Source organism: Lissotriton helveticus, chromosome 3_1, assembly GCF_964261635.1.
Source record: "Lissotriton helveticus chromosome 3_1, aLisHel1.1, whole genome shotgun sequence".
NCBI classification, from domain to species: domain Eukaryota; kingdom Metazoa; phylum Chordata; class Amphibia; order Caudata; family Salamandridae; genus Lissotriton; species Lissotriton helveticus.
Window position 1 is genome coordinate 485,807,093 of NC_136061.1, and position 16,478 is coordinate 485,823,570.

At 50.2% G+C, this 16,478-nt stretch overlaps 3 pseudogenes; all 3 read left to right on the top strand.

Moving 5' to 3' along the window:
• Positions 1 to 328: 328 nt before the first annotated feature.
• LOC144825454 (18S ribosomal RNA) lies at positions 329 to 1,114 on the top strand (annotated as a pseudogene).
• Positions 1,115 to 11,330: 10,216 nt separating this feature from the next.
• On the top strand, positions 11,331 to 11,486 carry LOC144825701 (5.8S ribosomal RNA; annotated as a pseudogene).
• A 370-nt stretch (positions 11,487 to 11,856) lies between these two features.
• LOC144825567 (28S ribosomal RNA) lies at positions 11,857 to 13,721 on the top strand (annotated as a pseudogene).
• The last annotated feature ends 2,757 nt before the right edge of the window (positions 13,722 to 16,478 follow it).

Genomic DNA, 16,478 nt, shown 5'->3' on the forward strand with positions numbered 1-16,478 from the left:
GGCTCCGCGTGCCACGCCATCACCCCTCTCCTCCCAGCATGCTTCCACAGCAGCTCAGAATGACTGTTTCAAGGGGTTCCGCTGCCGCCAGGCCCCGGCACCCCTGCGTCTTTCTCAGGCTACGCCTCAGCCTGCATCTCCCTTCTGGGGAGACGGCTGGGCCCGCTGGTGCCCATGCGACCGCACCCTTCCACACCCCTCCAACGAGACCTGCTGCCCAGGCGGGTGGGCACCTCTCCCTGGCAGGCTCCCGAGAGATAGAGGGGTGCGTGAAGGTTGCCTGTCGGGGAGATGGGCACACGGCCCCCACCCCGACATCAGGTGCGGCTACCTGGTTGATCCTGCCAGTAGCATATGCTTGTCTCAAAGATGAAGCCATTCACATATAAGTACACACGGCCGTTTCATTAATCAAGAACAAAAGTCAGAGGTTCGAAGATTATCAGATACTGTCATAGTTCCGACCATAAACGATGCTGACTAGCGATCCAGCGGCTTTATTCCCATGACCCGTTGAGCAGCTTCCAGGAAAGCAAAGTCTTTGGGTTCCAGGGGGACTATGGTTGCAAAGCTGGAACTTAAAGGAATTGACGGAAAAGCACCACCAGGAGTAGAGCCTGCAGCTTAATTTAACTCAACACGGGAAACCTCACCCAGTTCGGACCCGGAAAGGATTGACAGATCGATAGCTCTTTCTCGATCCTGTGGGTGGTCGTACATGGCCGTTCTTAGTTGGTGGAGTGATTTGTCTGGCTAATTCCGATAACGAATGAGACTCCTCCATGCTCACTAGTTACGCGACCCCCAGCGGTCGGCGTCCAATTTCTTAGAGGGACAAGTGGCGTTCAGCCACACGAGATCGGGCAATAACAGGTCTGTGATGCCCTTAGATGTCCGGGGCTGCACGCGCGCTACACTGAACGGATCAGCATGTGTCTACCCTCCGCCGACAGGTGCGGGTAACCCGCTGAACCCCATTCGTGATAGGGATTGAGGATTGCAATTATTTCCCATTAACAAGGAATTCGTAGTAAGTGCGGGTCATAAGTTTGCGTTGACTAAGTCCCTGCCCTTTGTACACACCGCTGTGGTATTGGGTTTCGTCAGGTCTACATATTCTGCAAAAACTCTCAAACACCATAGAATAGAAGTTGGCACGGAAACTGGAAAATGCAAAAGACAAGTTTATTAAGCCCCATGGGGTGGTGGTACATTCCTACAGCACCCTTCGGCAATGCAAGAAGTATCACCCCGAACATCGGTGCGCGACCTCTTTTATACAAGTTTAACAGTAATAAAAAGGTAGGCGGTATACTCTTTTCGCAGTTTAGGTACATATAAGGGCATTTTTGTAACACAGCCAACATGTGGGAGGAGTTTAGTACCACTGGTCAGTTGTAGAGAACATTCCTAAGAGGTGACCACTCATTAATCTAAATGTTCAAATACGCATGCGTGAGCTTGACCAGTGCTAAAAATAGCCTGTTGCCGGGCAAGGTAAATGGTCATTGGTACAGAGAAAGGACAAAAGGGCATGCTGACCACGAGGCCGCATGTTCATACAAAATGGAAGCCAGGAAATACAAAATGGCTCCCGCATGTTTGGTCAAGTTAACGGTGAAAGTTCGTGTAGCTGGGCTAAATGCTAACTCAGTTGCTGTCAAATTACGACAGACGGCCCTTTTAGCATTTAGCTGAAGCTACCTCATAATGGAAGTAATCAGGATACTCGTCATCAATATTAATCATCATTATTTTCATCATTTCTTTGTTAACCATTTGCTCATTTTTGGCAATAGCTCGTTTGGATGGAATGCAGGCTGTAATACATACAGAACATAAGGTAGGGCCACATTGAATACGCAAACAAAGGAAAACGAGTATTCCAATAATCATACACAGGATAGTCAGTAATTTCCAACCCCAGGTACTAAGTAAAGTCCAGAACCAATTAGAGAATGTCCATGTACCATTTTCGGGATGGATCTCGGCAACAATTTTGTGCAATTTAGAAATGGCATCATACACGGAAGGCGAATTATCTGGGACGTAAACACAACAACTACTTCCGATAATGCGGCATGTACCTCCACGATCAGCTAGTACTACATCTAGAACCATTCGGTTCTGAAGCGTTACAATTCTAGTAATTTGGAGTTCCTCAGTTAAGTTCCCTAAAGCAGAGGCAGTTTCATTAGCAACAGCTTCCACAACACATGTTAGCCGTCTTATTTTTCTGCTGTTTAAGGCAGCACCAACAAAGGAAAATAGGCCTAAATTGAAATCTACATATTGTTGTAAGGAGGTGTCAGTTTGATCTACATCTTCAATCTCTAATGTTCTCTTAACCCTATTTAATATAAAATCATGATATAATACAAAATCATTATGGTACATAGGCGGGGCAATAAATACAGGGGGTAGTACAAAAGATATATAGCAAGTACCCAACCACCCAATGGGAAGACGATGATATCCTTTATTTCCACAAATAAAGTAAGTATTTCGCAAGGCTACAAAAGCAATACCACTTGGTGTGTTAAAAGTGAGAGTAGTATTACATTCACTTTTCCCTACCGGAATTGTACCTTTATTCCTTACACATAGATCAGCCTTGGTATCAATAACCGTAATCACATGTAAACTGGACATATTTATAAGTCTTTGATTAGTAAAAATACGAGGTGTAGATGCATTGTCCGGTCGATATTCTTCCCACTCAAATTTAGTTCCTTCTGCCTGTGGGTAACCATCTCTATCATTGTAGCAGACTTTGTTGAGTCGAAAAAGTAGTCCACCTTTGGTTGGCCATCTCAGGGTAAAAAGAAGAGTGTACCAAGCATTACAAGAACGATTATGAGAGAAAGGAAGAGGAATAAGTGGAGTTCCTCCTTTCTTTTGATGTCCAGGCAACATTTCACATACCCAACAGTTCGAAGTGTTCGTCATATTATGAGTATGATGCAGAATTTGAATGAAGCTGTTATTTAAGTAAGTCTGTCTATGCCTCTCTTCATGATAAGACAGAGTAAAATGGAAATGTTCAGATGGGATTGGAGTGGTAGGCAATAAATATTCTCGTGCAGGAAGCAATCGTTCTATAGTCCAAGCTATTACTGCTATTACCACTATAGTCGTAACAAATAGTACTGCACCCAGAATTCTTCTGTTTCTTATTGTAGTAGGTGCCATAATGCAAAGAACAAAAGTTTCAAAACCAAAAAAAAAAAAAATTGAGTGCTAAGATCCGAGGTAGCCGCTGGTTTCTTCTCCGAGATTCAAGACGGGTGTCGCTACACTGGACAGAACTGATCCCCCACTCTTGATATTCTCGGCTTCAGTTTTCGCAAACCTCAGAACAGTAACTCAACCAGTCTCGCACAAAACAACTGCTTTCCTTGGCCGCAGGTTGTATCTCACTCCACCAGAAACAGTGTGGTCCGGGAAGGCTCCCTCCAACTCATGAGGCGTAACAGCTGAGCTCTTCTCTGCATCCAAGATGTCTTGATATTCAGACAGCACCGCAGGATTCACCTGATCCGGAGAGACACGACGGCAGTGAGTGGAATGTATCCACCGCTTCTTATTCGTGACTCGCACAGCTGTCCGAGTTGCCAGCAATACTTGTTCAGGGCCACGCCACCTCGGCTCCAAACTGCTGGTTCTCTCGAACGCGCACACCATAACGTGATCCCCAGGACGGAGATCGTGAGCCTCTCCAATGGAATTGTCGGTGAGCGCTTCTCGAACCTGTTGATGAATAGAAAGTAAATAATTTGTTAATCGTGCCAAATAATCGTTCATCATTATACAAGGCACATCATGTATTAAACGAGGCTTTTGAACTCCCCAGATATTCTTAGGCCTTCCAAACACTACTTCATAGGGTGTGAGGCCAGATCGGGAATGTGGCACTGATCTAATAGACAGTAATGCCAAAGGCAAAGCGTCCGGCCATTTCAAAGACGTGGATGCCACGATCTTTGCTAGCTTCAGCTTCAGAGTTGCATTATACCTTTCTACTAGACCTGCTGACTGCGGGTGGAATACAGCGTGGAATTTTTGTTTAATTCCTAATCCTTTCAGGACATGCTCCACTATTTTCCCAACAAAATGAGGACCATTGTCATTCCTTAAAAATTTACAAACACCATAGCGTGGGAAGTACTCTTTGAGTAACACCTTAGCTGTTGTCAATGCTGTATTATCCTTCGTGGGGTAGGCCTCAATCCATTTACTGAAAGCACACACCACCACTAGGACACACTTGAGATTATTACAGCGCTCAAGCTGGATGTAATCCATTTGCAGTACTTCAAATGGTGCAGTAGGTGGAACGAACCCTCCTTTAGGAGTATAAGTCCCTTTGGCAGGATTGTACTGTAGGCATATCAGACAGGTCTGCACTACTCTCTTGGCAGTGCTGGCAATCTCAGGATGCTCCCAAACTCGTGTAAGCAATTTAGTAATTGCAAGAGATCCAACATGTGCCAGCCCATGTGTCATTTGAACCATTGCTTGCAAGTAAGCGGCAGGCAATTTCCATCTCTCCATATCTTTGCTACGCCTACAACCCTCATCATCCAACACTCCCTCTGTTGCCCATGTTGCAAGTTCTGCTTCAGATGCTGATTTTTGTATGTCTAATATTTCCTCTAGCATCATGCCATCGCTCAGCTTGTGATCTCACCACATACATGGGAGAGACATTATGTAACATGGCAGTCTCTCTCGCTATGCGATCTGCAAAAGCGTTTCCTTGTCCTATTTTGTCTGTCACCTTCTTATGTGCACTACATTTGATTATCGCTACTTTCTTTGGACGTAATAGTGCATTCAGGAGGTCACGTACTAATACTCCATGCATAATATGCACTCCATGTGAGGTCAGGAACCCTCGTTTCTTCCAGAGTAGGCCAAAATCATGCACTACTCCAAAAGCGTAACGGCTATCAGTGTAGATATTCACACATAATCCAGCACTCAACTCACATGCTTTCGTTAAGGCTATCAATTCAGCTGCTTGGGCCGATTTTTGCGGTATTCGTGCTGTTTCTACCACTGTCTTAAGTGTCGTGATCGCATAGGCTGCGGAAGTCGTACCATCTGGCAACTTTAAACATGATCCATCAACCCACAGTTCCCCATCTACATCTGGAAGTGGCGTATCCTGTAAATCGATACGACCCTTTGTTTGTTCTTCAGTCAGAAAAACACAATCATGATGTTCTTCCTTCTGGGTCTCAGCAACAGGATATGGCAATAAAGTAGCAAGGTTCAAAGTGGCGCACCTCTTCAGTGTAATATGTGGCGCCAACCGTGTTAGCTCGTATCCTGTTAAACGGGCGCTAGTTAGATGCTGTGTTTTCGTTTGGTTCAATAAAGCATCTACCGCATGGGGAACTAACACCAGCAATTTATGTGACAAAACTATTCCCTCACTCTGTCGTATGGCTACTGCTGTTGCTGCAACTGCTCGAAAACATCCAGGCAATCCTCGAGCCACAGGGTCAAGTACTGCTGAAAAGTATGCGCAAGGTCTCTGTTTATCTCCGTGTGTCTGCACTAAGACTGACAATGCGCACCCATCCTTCTCATGTACATATAATGTAAACATCTTTGTATAATCTGGTGTACCTAACACTGGTGCAGGACAAAGGGCTTGTCTCAATTGTTCAAAAGCATGCTGACATTCATCTGTCCATTCAAGGGGAATTGGTGCAGTTTTGGACAACAACGCTAACAAAGGTTTTATAATGTGCGAAAATCCTAGTATCCATTGCCTACAAAAGGACGTCAAACCTATGAAGGCACAAACATCTTTCTGAGTGCAAGGGACTGGCATGTCTAAAATTGCTTGAATACGGTCTGATGTCAATGCACGCCCCTCCTTAGACAAAAGATGACCGAGGTAGGTCACCTTCGGTCTACAATATTGCAACTTCTTCCTTGAGACCTTGTGATTATTTTTGAAAGAAAAGAAAGTAGGGAGAGAGTACTCTCCTCACATTGTTCCTGCGTGTCTGCTGCAAGTAAAATGTCATCAACATATTGAATAAGAGCCACCCCAGACTGTAAGTCGAAAGAATCAAGCTGTCTTTTTAAAGCCTGGCTATAAATGCTAGGGCTTTCTGTATTGCCTTGAGGAACCCGACAAAATCTATATGATTTGTTATTTAATGTGAAGCCGAACAAATATCAACTGTCAGGATGAATGGGAATCGAGAAGAAAGCATTCTTTAAGTAAATAATAGTGAATGTAGTGGATGTAGGTGGAATCAAAGTAAGTAATGTGGTAATGTCAGACACCACCGGATACTGGGGTACGACTATCTTATTAATTTCCCTCAAATCAATAATGAAACGGTAGATCTTAGTATCAGTATCTTTCTTTAGGATCGGAAGAATCGGACTGTTACAAACATTATAGGGAACTTCCTCCACCACCCCTGCCATAATCAAGTCATTTACAATATGTGTCAAGGCCATTTCGCCTTCTCTGGAGATCTTGTACCGTGGTACACGAGGCAAAGACACTCCCTCCTTTACAGTAATACGTACGGGAAGAATAATCATTTGACCCACATCGGTATCAGAGGTGGCCCATAAAGTGCTTGGGAGAGAAGCTAACGCATCGGCCTCCTGCATGAGGCACAATCTCTCAACCTCTGGGTAGTTCTCATTCAAAATAACCCGCACCCCTTCAGGGGCACAGCGTATGGTTGCTCGAAAATGTTTTAGCATATCAAGTCCCACAATATTATCTGGTGTGTTCGGAGATAAAAAAAACGGACATGGGGCAGTAAATTTGTCAATGTGAAATGTAAGGGGTTGAGACAATGGGCTAAGAGAAGGTGTTCCATCGAACCCTATTGATGTAATCGTTTCGCCAGACAGGGGAGCCCTTGGACCCAAGTGTTTGGCCAGAGCGCTACGAGTAGCTCCTGTATCGACCAGAAACTGATCAGTAGAACCCAAAACATGTGCTGATATATATGGACCCCTTTGATCGACTGGTACTTCAACCGATTCCACACCCCATCCTACGCAATCCTATGCATAATTATTATCCTGAGACTCAGTAAACTCTCCTTCAGCTATCCGATACTGATTCCGTCGATCGAAAGTATTATGATCAGCCTGACCACGACCCCTTGCTTCAAACCTACCACGATCATTCGCTCCACCCCTAGGTCCTGAATAACTATTCCGTGACCTTCCACTCCCTCAACCACGCTGTTCTCGAAGCACCGGACAATCTGAAGCCCAATGTCCAAACTGTTTACAGTATGCACACTGATCCCCAGAAATATCGGAACGAGCAGAAGACGTACCATACGATCCTTGTCTACCCCTATCGTTCCCTCTCGACTGCGTAGCATAAACCTCAGCCAACATCACCTTCGTCTTCAAATCCTTCGCTTTCTTATCACTACTTTCTTTAGCCTCCAATTCCTGTCGTTCATAATACTGAGCCATAGTTAATAAAGAAGCGGGGGTTGCCGTGGTCCATGAACTTTCACTAGTTTTTAAACGTTTCGCAATCTCCGGTAGGAGATTAGCCACGTACTTATCAACGAACAAATGCCTGCCCATATCCTCTGTTAATGATTGCCCACTGTAATCATGGAATGCTTCCTCGAAACCCGAAAAGAAGTCAGAGACCGATTCATCCGGCTTCTGTTTGCAAGAAGCCAACATCGTCCAATCAATTTTCTTAGGAGGAACAAGCGTTTTTAATTTATTCAAAATAGCCGCCGGGAGGTCTAAAATCAATTGGCATGGCTTACATGCAGGTTCTCTATCCAAATCAGCTCGGGCTAATTCCTTCCAATCTGCACCAAGAATCGTTCGATCATCAAACTTACGAATCGCCCTCCACATATCAGGAGGCAGTATCAACCCAAAGAAAAGATCAATATCAACTAATGTCATAACACACGAAGAAATAGCACCTTCCACACCTTCATAGAAAGCTGCTGGATTTTTACGGGGGTCAGGCAAAGCATTCTTCAGCGCCATAACGTCTGTTCTATTCCATGGCGTATAAACCAAATTATATACAAAATAACCCTTCGCATCTTTAGACCTCTTATCCTCATCTGTGCCTTGCCCTTTAGGAGGGACATACAAAGGCGCAGCTTCTCGCATAGGCATAACATTAACTGCAGCGCTCTTATCTGTTCCCGAGATAGGGCACTCTTTGGATACTTCCGTTGATCCAGACGCAGACGAATCCGATGCCTTTTTCACCGCTCGTAGCCGTGTCGCCTCATCCCGTAGTTTAACCAAACGCTGGAAAAACTCATCCGCATCTGCAAGAACAAAAATACCTTTACGAAAATTCTCACGACCAACTGATATATCTTTAGGTTCCAACTCAGGTGAATACCGTCTAAATCATTCGACAACTTCATCTCCAAAATGATCTATAAAATACAATTGTTCTCGGTCGGTCCATTTACTCATATGGCCATCAATCTCCGAAACAGTTATAGAATTTACATTAAGTTTACGAGCAAACGCGCGCAATTCCCTAGCTCGATCAGCAGTTAACCTGGTACGCTGATTATCCTGATCATCCTCGTCCAAGTCCTCATCCGGGGCCGTAGGCGGAACATACGGAAGCAGGCAACGATCTAGTAATGAAAAATCATCTGACTCATTAGTAAGGACAGGATAAAGAGGACATCGAATAGGAAACTGACCATTAACTTGCAAATTACGTTCTCGAATCTCCCTCTCTTTCTGTTCCTGTAATTCTTTTTCCTGCAACTGTAAAGCTTTATCACGAGCAGCCTTTCGCTGCTCTTTGTCCGCCAAGGCTTGTTCATGCTTCATTCATTCACGCACCTCTTTCTCCCACATACGCACACAATCAAACATATCCTGTCTAGACCTGCGCTGAAACACACACTGCTCCACATATTGAACCTTTCGCAGATCAAACAACCCATGTAGTGGCCATTGCAATTCACGATCAGTTTTTGTATATTTATGCCATAATGTACTATACATAATGGGGGGAAGGCCAATTTTATGTACATTTCACGATTAGGTGTCCCCTCTGGGGGAGCCGGCTGAGATTCATTTAATCGATAACTGGTACCATTTCCAAAACAGCACATTCCTCGAAGTGTGCTTAGAAACAGGCATGTCAAAATATCACGAAAACGCGATTTACATAAAATGGCACTTAAATATGTTTTTACACACGGCGTGCCGTTCAAACAAATACAAAGTCAGAGAAATATCTCTACGTGCCTGCCTATGTGAGGTGCACTCCACATATAACTCAAATCATAGGTCCAAATGTTAGCTAACTCAAACAAATCCAAAAAGCCACAGTAAGTGTCAGTAGACTACCTTACCAATCACAAGCTTACCAAATATTTTCAACGTCCAGGTTCCAACTGCCAAGTTCCGTAATCGAATCAGCCAAACGGGCACTGCACGACAACCCAACCGATCAGGATCTCAGTCGAGGGCCGGCGCCACCTGGAAGGTCGAGTCAGAAGGAAAGGAAGAAACACCGTGGGTGCCAAGACTCGGGTCACTCAGTGGCAGCGTACGCGCCCATGGCGAGTTTCCAATCCTTCGTCACGACCTCTCCTTCGGGCATCCGAGTCGCCGATGAGTCCCTTCGTGGTCACCAATTTGTGGTATTGGTTTTCATCAGGTCTACATATTCTTCAAAAACTCTCAAACACCATAGAATAGAAGTTGGCATGGAAACTGGAAAATGCAAAAGACAAGTATATTAAGACCCCATGGGGTGGTGGTACATTCCTACAGCACCCTTCGGCAATACAAGAAGTATCACCCCGAACATCGGTGCGCGACCTCTTTTATACAAGTTTAACAGTAATAAAAAGGTAGGCGGTATACTATTTTCGCAGTTTAGGTACATATAAGGGCATTTTTGGAACACAGCCAACATGTGGGAGGAGTTTAGTACCACTGGTCAGTTGTAGAGAACATTCCTAAGAGGTGACCACTCATTAATCTAAATGTTCAAATACGCATGCGTGAGCTTGACCAGTGCTAAAAATAGCCTGTTGCCGGGCAAGGTAAATGGTCATTGGTACAGAGAAAGGACAAAAGGGCATGCTGACCACAAGGCTGCATGTTCATATAAAATGGAAGCCAGGAAATACAAAATGTCTCCCGCACGTTTGGTCAAGTTAATGGTGAAAGTTCGTGTAGCTGGGCTAAATGCTAACTCAGTTGCTGTCAAATTACGACACCGCCCGTCGCTACTACCGATTGGATGGTTTAGTGAGGTCCTCGGATCGACCCTGCCGAGGTCGGCAATGGCCCTGGCAGAGCGCCGAGAAGACGATCAAACTTGACTATCTAGAGGAAGTAAAAGTCGTAACAAGGTTTCCGTAGGTGAACCTGCGAAAGGATCATTAACGGCGGAGCGGCCCGAGCGACCGACGGTGCCAGCCCGAATCCCTCGGGCCGCATCCTGAAAGCACACACCGTAGGCACAGGGCCCAGCCCTGCCCTTGCGTGCCCCGGCCGGCGGAGCGGTCCGTGGCCGCATGGGGCGCTCAGGTTTAGGACCGGGACTTTAGAGGGCCTCTTCCCCCAGGGGAGGGCACGACCGACGCGTGAGGGACCGTACATGAGGGGCGGCCCCTGTCCCTCTCCGAGACAGAACCCAAGTTTACCCGGCACAGACCCCCACTGCTGTGGGCGGTTTAACCGAATGGCAGTGCAACCTCGGACTGGTACCACCCCTCCCTCAATAGGGCCTGGCATCAGCTGGGCCCTCCCACGCCCGAGCCCCGGGCCGACCGAGGAGCGGCCCTTCTCACGTGGCAGAGAAGAGGCCGAGGGCCTGCGAGGGGACCCCGGCTCCTCTAGGTGGGAGATGTGCAGGATGGGGAGCCGCCTGGCTCTCCCCTTCCGGCGCCTCTGACCCAGGCAAAGGGTGGGGTGGGCTGATTGTCACCCCGCCGACACGGCTCGGGGCCGCACGGTAACGGACGGCTGACGTGCAGGTGGAGCAACCCTCCCTCGTTGCCAGGTACCCGGTTCGACCTGATCCCGTGCGGCCGGGCCGAGGGGTTTGAAGACTCGTGCAGCCCCTCCCAGTTACCCCGGGAGAGACCGACCGCTGCGGGGCTACCTGCCCCCGTCGCACTGGGAGCCTCCTTCCTCACCTATACTCCCGGGTCCAACGGTGCAGTCTGACTGGCAGAGGGGAAGCCTTGAACGGGGCACCTGGGCCGTCTCACCACGCGGGCGGCGGACGGATGGCATCGCCTTCCTCCCGCCTCTCCTGCACCCGCAGGTGGGCGAACGTTTTTGAAAAGTCGACTGACTCTTGGCGGTGGATCACTTGGCTCGCGCGTCGATGAAGAACGCAGCTAGCTGTAAGAATTAGTGTGAATTGCAGGGCACATTGATCATCAACACTTCGAACGTACCTTGCGACCCCGGGTTCCTGGCTGGGGGTTAGCTCCACTTACCCTTCATCCCCGCAAAAAGGTCAAACCTCCATGATCGACCTTGGCAGGGTCCCTCGCCGGGTCCTGCCGCGGAGGTACGCTGCCGGTGAGCCTGGTCCCGAAGAAAGGGTCCCGGGGCACCTGGCTGCATGCTGTGCGTGGCTGTCTGCAGTGCCCCACCGGATGCCTGCGCGCACGCGCCTCAGGCGCCCACCTCCGCGGCCGGCTTCCCGGGGAGGGCAAAACCCCTCCAGATCCAATCTGGGGAAAGAGGGCACACTCTGCCGGGACCCCAGGCCACCCCCGCTGCTACGGCAGGGGAAGCCTGGCCTTCCCAGACAAACCCTTTGACGCTCTGGCGTCATTCTTCCGACTACGACCTCAGATCAGATGAATCCCCGCCGGGCGCAGGAAATGTGGCGTACAGAAGACCGAAACACCACCCCAAAGTGGGTGGTAAACTTCATCTAAGGCTAAATATGGGCGCGAGACTGATAGCCAGCAAGTACCGTAAGGGAAAGTTGAAAAGAACTTTGAAGAGAGAGTTCAAGAGGGCGTGAAACCGTCGAGAGGTAAACGGGTGAGGTCCATGCAGTCCGCCTGAAGGATTCAACACGGTGGAAAGGTCGGCGACCCGGGAGTTCGGGATCCCCTCCACGGAACCTGGGCCCAGGCCCTACCCGGCCCCTGCAGGGCGCATTTCCTCCGCAGCGGTGCGCCACTGGGTCAGCTGGGAAGGCTTCAGGACGGCAGGTGGCCCTCCGCTCCGGTGGAGGGTGTTACAGCCCCCCGGCAGCAGCTTCACCATGTCCGCGGGGCCGAGGGAGATTCGACCGCCTCCGCACCCTCGGGGCGTGCCGGGGCAGTTGAAGGGGGATACGGGGCACCCTGCCCGACTGTCGACTGGGGCGGACTGTTCTCAGTGCGCCCCGACCGTGTCACGCCACCGGGCGGGGAGGTGCACGCCGGGCGCCAGGGGTCTGCGGCGATGTCAGTTACCCACCCGACCCGTCTTGAAACACAGACCAAGGAGTCTAACACGCCGGCTGAGGTGGGATCCCGCAGCGCTTCCAGTGGTGGGCGCACCACCGGCCCTTCTCGCCCGCTCCGTCGGGGAGGTGGAGCATGACCGTGCGTGATAGGACCCGATAGATGGTGAACTATGCCTGGGCAGGGCGAAGCTAGAGGAAACTCTGGTGGAGGTCCGTAGCAGTCCTGACATGCAAATCGGTCGTCCGACCTGGGTATAGGGGCGAAAGACTAATTGAACCATCTAGTAGCTGGTTCCCTCCGAAGATTCCCTCAGGATATCTGGCGCTCGGGGCCCCAGTTTTATCCGGTAAAGCGAATGATTAGAGGTCTTGGGGCCGAAACGATCTCCCCCTATTCTCAAACTTTAAATGGGTCAAAAGCCCGGCTCGTTGGCGTGGAGCTGGGCACGGAATGCGAGTGCCTAGTGGGCCACATTTGGAAAGCAAAACTGGCGCTGCGGGATGAACCAAACTCCGGTTAAGGCACCAGATCCGACGCTCATTAGACCCCAGAAAAGGTGTTGGTTGATATAGACAGCAGGACGGTGGCCATGGAAGTCGGAATCCTCTAAGGAGTGTGTAACAACTCACCTGCCGAATCAACTAGCCCTGAAAATGGATGGCGCTGGAGCATCGGGCCCATACCCGGCAGTCGCCGAGAGCTGCAGGGGCTAAGCCGTGATGAGTAGGAGGGCCGCTGCGGTGAGCACGGAAGCTCGGGGCGAGGACCCGGGTGGAGCCACCACAGGTGCAGATCTTGGTGGTAGTAGCAAATATTCAAACGAGAATTTTGAAGGCCGAAGTGGAGAAGGGTTCCATGTGAACAGCAGTTGAACATGGGTCAGTCGGTCCTAAGAGATGGGCGAGCCCCGTTCGGAAGGGACTGGCGATGGCCTCCGTTTCCCTCAGCTGATCGAAAGAGAGTCGGGTTCAGATCCCCAAACCCGTAGTGGTGGAGACGGGCGCCCTCGCAGCATCCAGTGCGGTAACGCAAACGATCCTCGAGAAGCCGACGGGAGCCCCGGGAGAGTTCTCTTTTCTTTGTGAAGAGCAGGGCATCCTGGAATGGGTTCGCCCCGAGAGAGGGGCCCGAGCCTTGGAAAGTGTTGCGGTTCCAGCGCCGTCCGCTGAGCTCTCGCTGGTCCTTGAAAATCTGGGGGAGAGGGTGTAAATCTCGCGCCGGGCCGTACCCATATCCGCAGCAGGTCTCCAAGGTGAACAGCCTCTGGCATGTTGGAACAACATAAGTAAAGGAAGTCGGCAAGTCAGATCCGTAACTTCGGGATAACTATTGGCTTGCCAGGCTGTGTCGGTCGGGCTGGGTCACGAAGCGGGGCTGGGCACGCACCACGGCTGGACGAGGCGCCTCCCTCCGGGGACGGGGGCCACCATCCCTCGTGGGTTGGCAGGGTTACCAGATGGCCTGGGCCACCGTCGGCCTCCCCTTCCTTCTGCTCCTAGGCAAGTCGGTGAGCAGCAGCCACCCGGGGGAAGGAGCCTCTAGAGCAGCTGCCTCGGTGCGCCCTTCCACCCTCACTGGACTGCAAATCTGGTCGCCTGGCTGTGCGACCAGATGGCACTGTGGGCCGGGCGACCAGATGGCCCTGCGGACAGGGTGACCAGATGGCCCTGTGGGCAGAGTGACCAGATGGCCCAGCGGGTTGGTGGCCGGGCTAACTCCAACTTTTGTCCTTACCCAAAGTTCTATAACCCCTATAGTTGAGGAAAATGGGCTCCCTGGGCAGGCCGTCGGGCAGAGGACATGGTCTGGGCTTAACCCTCCTTCGTTCTGGCCAAGGGTCTGGGTGTTGGGAACAGGGGTCCACCGGGGTGGAAGGAAGCTCTCCCCGGCCTGGCTAGGGTTCGGAAGCTGGGACCGGCCCGGGGCTTGAGCTCTGTCCAGCGGGCCCCGGGGTTCGTGATCTCCCTATCCTGCAAGCCATCAGAGGGTCCGGGCGCTGGGGACAGGGGTCCACCAGGTCCCGGGGAGGCTCTTCCCTGCTTGACTAGGGTTCGGAAGCTGAGACCGGTCCCGGGGCTTGAGCTTTGTCTGGCAGGCCCCGGGGTGCGTGAACTCCGTCCTGCAAGCCATCAGAGGGGACGGGGGTCCACTGGGTCCCGGGGCAGCTCTCCCCAGCCTGGCTGGGGTTCGGAAGCTGGGACGGGGCCTGGAGCTTGAGCTTCGTCTGGTGGGCCCCGTGGTGCGTGAGCCCCCGTCCTGCAAGCCATCAGAGGATCCGGGCGCTGGGGACGGGGGTCCACCAGGTCCCAGAGAGGCTCTCTCCGGCCTGGCTAGCGTTCAGAAGCAGTGACCGAGCCAGAGGCTCGTACTACGTCCGGTGGGCCCCGGGGTGCAGTAGTCCCCCAACCTGCAAGCCAGCCAAGGGTCTGGGCGCTGGGGACGGGGGTCCACTGGGGCCCGGGGAGGCTCTCCCCGGCATGGCTGCTTTCAGAAGCGGGGAGCAGGGGTGGCTGGCTTTATCCACTATTCTGGCAGAGCGGAGTATTCTGCCCACCCCTAGTGAGCACCCGCTCCGCCCATTTTGGCGAAAGTAACTCAGTGTTTGAAAAGGGGGAAATAATATAATGCTGGAAACGTCTTGAGGTAAATGAAGGTTTATTTCAAGCTTAATAGAGATCACCAGTTGAGTGCATCCTTCCTTCTTGAAGTACGATCTACCAACTGTTAATGGTAATCGTGGTTCAAAGAGGAGTTGGAGTGTACGAGAATACACAAGATTAAATAATAATATGTTATGCCAACGTTCACATACAAAGGAACAGAGCACATGCTAGAAGCATAATGTGCTTGTGTAATGCAGTGGTGCAAGCCTGTGTGCATGTACACTCAGTAATCAGCTTACTACAGTGCCCTAAAGGCCAATGCCACGTGTCTGTAGGGCAGCGGTGCCCGCTGGCTCAGGCCTACAGTATAGTCCAGCAGGTCCTTAAAATGAGACAGATATGTGACTGAATGAGGTCAGTGATCACATCATTACGCACGGCAACATCGCTTGTTCGCACCTGCGTACCCAGGCTGATGCACACCACCCCTCCCGCAGCACCACGCTCAATTGCAGTCCCTGTACACCCAGGCCCCACTACTCACCTGCTGTCATTGTTGTGTGTCCAAACACGACGGGCAACAGTGTTCACAATTCATATGCAGTGTTGATTGTCAGGATGGTGCACACCTCATGGATCTCTTTCCAAACACAACGGCCAGTAGGGTTCACAATTCATATCCGTGTTGATTGCCAGGATGGTGTACACCTCATGGATCCCTTTTTTTATTTCGCATTGTGATATGCGAGGTGAATGCAGCTATATCACCTGAGGCAGTGTGGAAGAACTGGGACATGTGGCGTCGTCATTATCCTATTTATACGTACGCAAAGTGGGCTGGGCTTACGTGCGGCAGGCCCGCATAGGAGTGTGAATAATTATTCCGGGGACCTCGGCGTTGTTCACTTCCTGCCTGGCCATGGAATGTGCTCAGATGGAGGGAGGATCAGCAGTGAGGCTACGTCATACACAGTGATAACGCTCATTACAGTCAAGCAATGCATGTCAAACATGAATCTGAAAGTCTCACATATGACACACTACTATACTGGTAAAGCCTGACAACAGAGCATACTGCAACACAAATCTACACATTACTCTTTACTGTTTGTCACATGTGATCTAGGATGTGCACTCTGCCCATGACTGATGATACCCCTTCGAGCCACCAATACCCAGGCCGAAAGGCAGCACAATAATGCGCATGCACACACACCAGGAACATCGTGTAACACGCATTTGTTTTTTGATGTAACTTTTCAGATGCATTGCCATCACACGTGGAAGGCTAATGTACAGGCCATGAATATTGATCAAGATGATCGTTGCATGTTGTGTGTAGTATAAGATGTGTACACAGCAAAAAACTTTTCAAAAAAGCTCCCTAAGCAAAAGGGGTGTCTCTCATCAAATGATGTAGAGA